Consider the following 8,831-nt stretch of genomic DNA (forward strand, 5'->3'; position numbering starts at 1 on the left):
GTTGAGTTTGCTCCCACTTCTATTCATAAGAATAAATTTCTTATTTGGAGAGTAGTAAAATTTCTATGCTTGTGCATCATGAAAATAATGCTTTATGTGATGGTTTTATTGTTGAATTCATTCATGATGCTACTGAAAATTATTATGAGGGAGGAACATATGCTTGTAGGAATTACAATAATATCAAGTTTCCTCTCGATGTGCTTAAAGTTTTGAAGTTATGCTTGTTTTGCCTTCCTATGCTAGTTGATTATTGTTCCCATAAGTTGTTTGCTCACAAAATCCATATGCATAGGAAGTGGGTTAGGCTTAAATGTGCTAGTCTCATGCTTCATGATGCTCCCGTTATGTTTCAATTCTTATCTTTTATGTGAGCATCATTGTCATCATCATACCTAGCCAGAAAGGCATTAAAGAAAAGCGCTTGTTGGGAGACAACCCAATATTTACCCTTACTGTTTATGTGTTCCCACATGATTATTCTACTGTAGTAATCATGTTTTATAGTTTTTATTTCAATAAAGTGCCAAGTAAGACCTTTAGGATAGCTTACGGTGATAATTGTGTTGATCCTGCTGAAAATCAGAAACTTTTGCATCCAGTAAATTAGTTTTGATAATTCACAGAAACGTGATTTTGATCTTATTCGTTTTTCTCTGGATTGGTACACAAATTTCTTAGGTCTTCCTAATTTGTTAGAATTTGTGGAGTTCCAGAAGTATACGTTTGTTATAGATTACTACAGACTGTTCTGTTTTTGACAGATTCTGTTTTCTATGTGTTGTTTGCTTATTTTGATGAATCTATGAGTCGTATCAGAGTGTATGAACCATAGATAAGTTGGAATACAGTAGATATTACACCAATATGAATTTATAATGAGTTCATTACAATACCTAAGTGGTTGTTTTATTTTCTTATACGAACGGAGCTTACGAGTTTTCTGTTGAGTTTTGTGTTGTGAAGTTTTCAAGTTTTGGGTAAAGATTTGATGGAGTATGGAATAAGGAGTGGCAAGAGCCTAAGCTTGGGGATGCTCAAGGCACCCCAAGGCAATATTCAAGGACAACCAAGAGCCTAAGCTTGGGGATGCCCCGGAAGGCATCCCCTCTTTCATCTTCGTTTATCGGTAACTTTACTTGAAGCTATATTTTTATTCACCACATGATATGTGTTTTTCTTGGAGCGTCATTTTCTCTTGTTAGTATTTGCTTGATGTTATTTGTATTAATATTTTGCATCTTTAGTTTCAATAAAAATGTCAAGGATAGCCCTTACCTTGCTTATTTTGCTAGTATACATGTTGCTGTTTGAAAACATAAAGTTCACCGCTGTTGCAAAAATTCCCTAGAAAAGTCAGAAAATGGTATATGTTGAAACTTTTTGCATAATGAGCTCTGATAAATCTTCTATAGCATAGTATTTTTCTCATAATTTTTGGAGTTAGGGAAGTATGATGAATCTTGCATTCTCTACAGACTGTACTGTTTTGGCAGATTGCTGTTATGTTTGCATTGTTTGCATATGTTTGCTTGTTTAATGATTCTATTTGAGGATAGGAGTATTAAATATGCAGAGGCATTTAGTATGCAATTTTGAATAATAATTTTAGTGATTTGTTACAGTAGAAAATGATAAGGTTTTGCATTGGTTTATACTAACCTATCTCACGAGTTCTTGTTGAGTTTGGTGTGGATGAAGCTTTTGATAAAAAGAGAAACCATGATATGAGAGGAATTAAGGAGACACAAAAGTTTAAGCTAGGGGATGCCCAAGGCACCCCAAGATAATATTTCAAGAAGTCTGAAGCATCTAAGCTTGGGGATGCCCCGTTAGGCATCCCACCTTTCTTCTTCAACAACTATCGGTTAGTATCGGTTGAACCTAAGTTTTTGCTTCTTCGCATGAGTTGTGCTATCCTTGCAATGTCATTTTATTTTGTTTTGCTTGCTGTTTGAATAAAATACTAAGATCTGAAATTCCTAAATGAGAAAGAGTCTTCACATAGTTACACAATTCTTTAGCTACTCATTGATATTCACTTATATCTTTTTGGAGTAGTTTGTCATTTACTCGTGTGCTTCACTTATATCCTATGAGTAAATGGTTGAATGAGTTGAATGTCATAAATCTGAAATTATATATGTTTCATTTGCTTATCCCACGGGGAGTAATGACTTCATATCCAAGAAGTAGAGGTTGTAAATTTATTGAAGGTTAGCAAGCATTGTATTGGTTATTTAAACAATTCATGAAAGAATATTGAAGGAAGAGAGATTTCACATATAAATATACTATCCTAGACATCTTTTATAATTGTGAGCACTTATTAAGTATGACATGCTAAAAAGTTGATGTTGGACAAGGAAGACAACGTAATGGGTTATGTTTTCTCTCATCTCAGTTAAAGTATATTGTCATGGATCATTCAAACATGTTGAGCTTGCCTTTCCCCCTCATGCTAGCCAAAATTCCTTGCACCAAGTAGAGATACTACTTGTGCTTCCAAATATCCTTAAACCCAGTTTTTGCCATGAGTGTCCACCATACCTACCTATATGCGGTATTTACTTGCCGTTCCAAGTAAATTTGCATGTGCCAAACTCCAAACCTTCAAATAATAATCTGTTTTGTATGCCCGAATCGCTCATGTAGTGACTAGGGGCTGTCAGTATCTTCCATGCTAGGTGGGTTATTCTCAAGATGAGTGGACTCCGCTCATCATTCACGAGAATATGGCTGGTAACCGGGATGCCCAGTCCCATGATCAAAAGATCAAAATCAAATCAAAATAATTGCAAACAAAACTCCCCCAGGACTGTTGTTGGTATGGACGGTACCCCGTTGTTTCGGATGGCCGTGGAGTGTGATTGTTGGTGGAGGGGGAGTAAAATCTTTACCATTCTGTTTGGGAACCGCCTATAATGTGTGTAGTATGGAAGATATTGGGAACTCTTGGTTGTTATGTTGACAATGAGATCATACCTCTCAAAATTATTTATCTCTATTTAAAAACCGAGCTCTGGCACCTCTGCAAATCCCTGCTTCCCTCTGCGAAGGGCCTATCTTTTACTTTATGTCTTTTATTTTATGCAAGAGTCAAGGTGATCTTCACCTTTCCCTTTTTCATTTTATCCTTTGGCAAGAACCTCGTGTTGGAAAGATCCTGATATATATATCCAATTGGATGTAAGTTAGCATGAACTATTATTGTTGACATCACCCAAAGGTAAATACGTCGGGAGGCAACACTATAAGCCCCTATCTTTCTTAGTGTCCGATTAAAACTCCATAACCATAAGTATTGCGTGGGTGTTAGCAATTGTAGAAGACTATATGATGGTTGAGTATGTGGAGTTTGCTAAATCAAAGCTTTGACATAGACCCTTCCTAAAAATAAGATGAATTGTAATTGTTTGATGACTGAGAATGAAGTTTGCTAGTTTTCAAAAAAGTTTATGGTCTATGCTTTAACATGTGAATAGCTTGTTACTTGATCTTGAGGAGTTTTATGAGATGAACTATTGTTATGACATATAATCATGCTAGAAAAGGTGATTGAAATTATCATTGATCAAACTTGTGCACCTTATAGCATTCACACTTCATAAATTCTTTCTTTTATCATTTAGGTACTCGAGGACGAGAAGGAATTAAGCTTGGGGATGTTGATACGTCTCCAATGTATCTATAATTTATGAAGCATTCATGCTATATTATTATCTATTTTGGATGTTTATGGGCTTTATTATACACTTTTATATTATTTTTGGGACTAACCTATTAACCGGAGGCCCAACCCATATTGTTGTTTTCTTGCCTATTTCAGTGTTTCGAAGAAAAGGAATATCAAACGGAGTCCAAATGGAATGAAACCTTCGGGATTGTGATTTTTGGAACGAATGTGATCTAGGAGACTTGGAGTTGAAGTCAAGGAAGCTTTGAGGTGGCCACGAGGGTGGGGGCGCCCCCCCTACTGGGTTCGCCCCTGTCTCGTGGGCCCCTCGTGGCTCCCCCGGCCGATTTCTTTCGCCTATATATTCCCATATACCCTAAAAACATCGAAGCAAACAATAGATCGGGAGTTCCGCCGCCGCAAGCCTCTGTAGCCACCAAAAACCTCTTGAGAGCCCTTTCTGGCACCCTGCCGGAGGGGGGATCCCTCACCGGTGGCCATCTTCATCATCCCGGCGCTCTCCATGACGAGTAGGGAGTAGTTCACCCTCGGGGCTAAGGGTATGTACCAGTAGCTATGTGTTTGATCTCTCTCTCTCTCTCTCTCTCGTGTTCTCTCTATGGCACGATCTTGATGTATCGCGAGCTTTGCTATTATAGTTGGATCCTATGATGTTTCTGCCCCCTCTACTCTCTTGTAATGAATTGAGTTTTCCCTTTGAAGTTATCTTATCGGATTGAGTCTTTAAGGATTTGAGAACACTTGATGTATGTCTTATCCGTGTTTATCTATGGTGACAATGGGATATTCACGTGATTCACTTGATGTATGTTTTGGTGATCAACTTGCGGGTTCCGCCCATGAACCTATGCATAGGGGTTGGCACACGTTTTCGTCTTGACTCTCCGGTAGAAACTTTGGGGCACTCTTTGAAGTACTTTGTGTTGGTTGAATAGATGAATCAGAGATTGTGTGATGCATATCGTATAATCATGCCCACGGATACTTGAGGTGACAATGGAGTATCTAGGTGACATTAGGGTTTTGGTTGATTTGTGTCTTAAGGTGTTATTCTAGTATGAACTCTATGATAGATTGAACGAAAAGAATAGCTTCATGTTATTTTACTACGGACTCTTGAATAGATAGAACAGAAAGGATAACTTTGAGGTGGTTTCGTACCCTACCATAATCTTTTCGTTTGTTCTCCGCTATTAGTGGCTTTGGAGTGACTCTTTGTTGCATGTTGAGGGATAGTTATATGATCCAAATATGTTATTATTGTTAAGAGAACTTGCACTAGTGAAAGTATGAACCCTATGCCTTGTTTCCTACCATTGCAATACCGTTTACGCTCACTTTTATCATTAGTTACCTTGCTGTTTTTATATTTTCAGATTACAAAAACCTATATCTATCATCCATATTGCACTTGTATCACCATCTCTTCGCTGAACTAGTGCACCTATACAATTTATCATTGTGTATTGGGTGTGTTGGGGACACAAGAGACTCTTTGTTATTTGGTTGCAGGGTTGTTTGAGAGAGACCATCTTCATCCTATGCCCCCCACGGATTGATAAACCTTAGGTCATCCACTTGAGAGAAATTTGCTACTGTCCTACAAACCTCTACACTTGAAGGCCCAACAACGTCTACAATAAGAAGGTTGTGTAGTAGACATCAGCCGCACCCGCCTCTGGCGAGGGCTCGTCGGAGAGGCGGTCCTCACCGAGAAGATTCGCAAGGCAGATCGCTGCACAGGCGGCGTCGACGACGCCATGCAGTGCATCGGGGCAAGTGCTATCGGGCGTGCCGGGCTGACTACGCTCGCCGGGAAGGAACAGGGTTCCTGTCCAGAGCAGGTCTCCGGACAACGGTGCACCTGGCCCCATGGTGGGCGCCAAATGTCGGGTGGTAGGTGCTACATATGCCAAAGGATGGCTAATCATAATGGGAGCCAGTAAGACATCACCGGTGCCTGGAAACGGGATGAGGCAAAGACATGCACGCCGGCGAATCTTACCCAAGTTTGGGGCTCTCCTAGAAGATAACACCCCTAGTCCTGCTCTGCGGGGTCTCCGCATGATCACTAAATCAATAAATAGCTACAAGTGGCTCCTTGAGCTATTTGGCTAGAGGAAGACGGAGGACAAGGCTAGATCTCCTCTTCTTTCTATATGGTGTGTGTGATTTTAAGAGATCAACCCTTTGCATGGGTGCCCTGGAGGGTTTATATAGGCCTATCCTCCAGGGGTACAATGGTAATCCGACTGGGTGTCGACCCAGACCATCAGTGTCTATAGACGCCGGCTTCTCCGCTGGCTGCTGCGGCCCGCCGACTGGTGGGTCCCGCCGGCTGCCGGCCTCTTGGCCGATAGGCTAGGCCCACCGCCTGTGGGCCCTGTCGGCTGCTCATTACTGTAGCCTTGCCCTTGATGATGATGGCTTTGTCGGGGCGGGCGTGGCTATAGTGCTGCTGCCTAGCGGGCGATCATTGTAGCATCACCCTGTCTTATCTGGTTAATGGTGCACAAACTTCCACGATGAGGGTAGGCTGGCTGTTGGGAGCCAGCCTCTCCTCGTGCCGACTGGTTTGGTCATGCCACCTTCTGGTAGCTCACTGACAGGTAGGGCCCACAGCCTTCATGCTGTACCGACAGCTTGATGTGGCCACTAGTGCCATTGCTATGTTTCCGGCTCAACGGTGTACTGGTGCTGTCGTTACTATAAATCACGAGCTTGATATGCAGCAGAACAATGGACCAAAAGATTGCAGGGCAGTCAAGCTAACGACGGAGCAAGCTTCAGGTAGCGCAGGGCATATGTTACGAATAGGGGACATGGTAATTAAAATACCAGTACAAGACAAGGTTGAGCCACGGTTTAGAACACCAAGCCAATACGTGATGGTAGGCACCATGAAAATCAAGATTTAGTTTATTTAAGGATATGTCACGTTGATTTCTTTTGGTCTAATAAAGAAGAGTCCTAGTTTTTCATAGGTTGCTATGTGATCAACGGTGCTGGATAATTAAGTTTGTTAATTTGTTAGTTGGGATAAGAGTAGGAGTCCAAGTCAGTTTAAGCTAGCTAGAGAGTCGGTTGTGTGCGCCTATATAAGGGGCCGGCTACGGCCGTGTACAGGGTCAGGTTTTATTTGAGAAGTTTTGTTTAGATCGTGAGTTGAATAAAAGTCAGAAAAGTCCCATGTCGGGGGACACCAAATATCGTGTTTGCTTTTGCTGATCCGTGACGGATTTTTTCGCTGCTACGCGTGGAGTTGATTCATCTACTCGACGCCAGTTTTTGATATTACGGTCTTGTATCTTTGCTCGATCGGAATTTCTTGTTGCTGCTAGTACCGTGAAAGTTCGGGCCGACGAACGACTCGCCATCTAGTCGAGTCTACATCACAGCTCGTCGTGGGCGGCATGGTCGTTCTGCCATGGGTGGTGTCATGGTCAACATGGCAACAGTGTCGCGCCGAGCGGTGGATGACCGCCCGGTACATTGCACTGTGGCCACGCTCGCTCCGGGATTCGGGGGCGGCAGGCTTCACTATAGCCACGCCCCATCTTATCACCGTTATGTGGGTGCAAACTTTGATGGTGCATGGCGGGCCGCTTGCTAATAGTCAGCCACTCTGGTGGCCGCCTGCTAGGAGTCGGCCCACTTCGGGACGGCTTACTAAACCTCGCCGCCTTCCCGCAGCCGGCCACTGGACCAGCCAGCCACGAGAAGGCGGCCCTTCGTCTTGGATGCTTGAGGGGCACAGTCGGTCCGATGTCTTGAAAAGCCAGGGGGAGCCGATAAGGCTACCCGTGGTCATTTACTCCGACACTCTGAGCTCCCAGAGCGCGTCGACACGGGCGAGTGTTGCCCTGGCGTTGAGGTCGAGGTCAGACTTGGCGCCGCCGCATCCGCTGAATTGGATCTCGCTGGCGGGCGACCTATTCTCCTTATGCAAAATCACAGTTCCTAGTTCGCCGCCGCATGGATAGAGTGGCCTGCTCTGCTGGACTCCGGGGAAGAGGAGCCGCCATGGCTAGTGCGGAGCAGGTCGGGGGTAGCGGCGGTGGACATGTTGTCTGACGGAGACGGTTTGGAAAATGACAGAGACCTCCCACCGTCCCACGACCCATGATCCATAGTGGGGTTTCTCCTGATTATTTTAGCAGTACATAGACGCGCGAGGTAAATTTACCTTGCAAGTCCGGTCTTTTTTTTGCCAGGGCCATGCAGGAGGTAAATTTATGTCACAACCTTTGTTTCTTCCCTAAAGTGTGTGGTTCAGCTGGGGTGAGGAATAAGAATTCCTCACCCAGGGTGACGAATAGCGCGTACTAGCAAAAGAGCCCGTGCGTTGTAACGGGAGAGTAAATAACACACGTTCTTAACCCAATAACCATGACTCAAGACCCTAATGTGTTCACGTCCTTTATTTTCACATGGCATCACATTTGTGTTGTTGATGGTGGTCTTAGTGCTCACACAACGAAAGCATGTTTGAGGATGATCAGTTCTAAGGCGTCTCTGTCTCGCGCACACTCGCTTAAAATAAAATGAGAAATATGTTCTTTTTTCCCCGCGAGGTTTTTCACATGTGTGCATGCGTGGTTACCGATGTTTTCTTTCCTCATTATCAGTAAGAAAGAAAAACATATCATACATTACAGATTAAGTTCACTCCAAAGTAATATTTTAGAAATATTTAACAGCTAAAAATATCATCATATTTAGATTCTACACATTTTTCTAATCAAGTTTCATGTATAACATGTTAAAATCGATGTTTGTACTCCTCCTATATATTGTACTCCGATTTTAAACATGTTTGTACTCCTCATATGCATGGGAATTTGTATACAGGGTCCAATGAAAGAGATGCCCCCACCCTTACCAAAATTGATAGGGTCTTGGCGTCAGTGGATTGGGAGCTCTCATGCCCTGACCACATGCTCCAAGCTCTGTCTACGAACATCTCGGACCATGCACCGTTGCACCTCTCGACGAACACACACTTCTACCTAGAGAAACTTTTTCGGTTCGAGACTTACTGGACGAAGTTGGTAGGCTTTGATGATGCACTGCGAGAGGCTTGGGTGTGTGATGACTCTATTGTGGATCCTTTCAAGAGACTAGACGCCTTACT

Source organism: Triticum aestivum, chromosome 3B (genome assembly GCF_018294505.1).
Source record: "Triticum aestivum cultivar Chinese Spring chromosome 3B, IWGSC CS RefSeq v2.1, whole genome shotgun sequence".
Taxonomy (NCBI): domain Eukaryota; kingdom Viridiplantae; phylum Streptophyta; class Magnoliopsida; order Poales; family Poaceae; genus Triticum; species Triticum aestivum.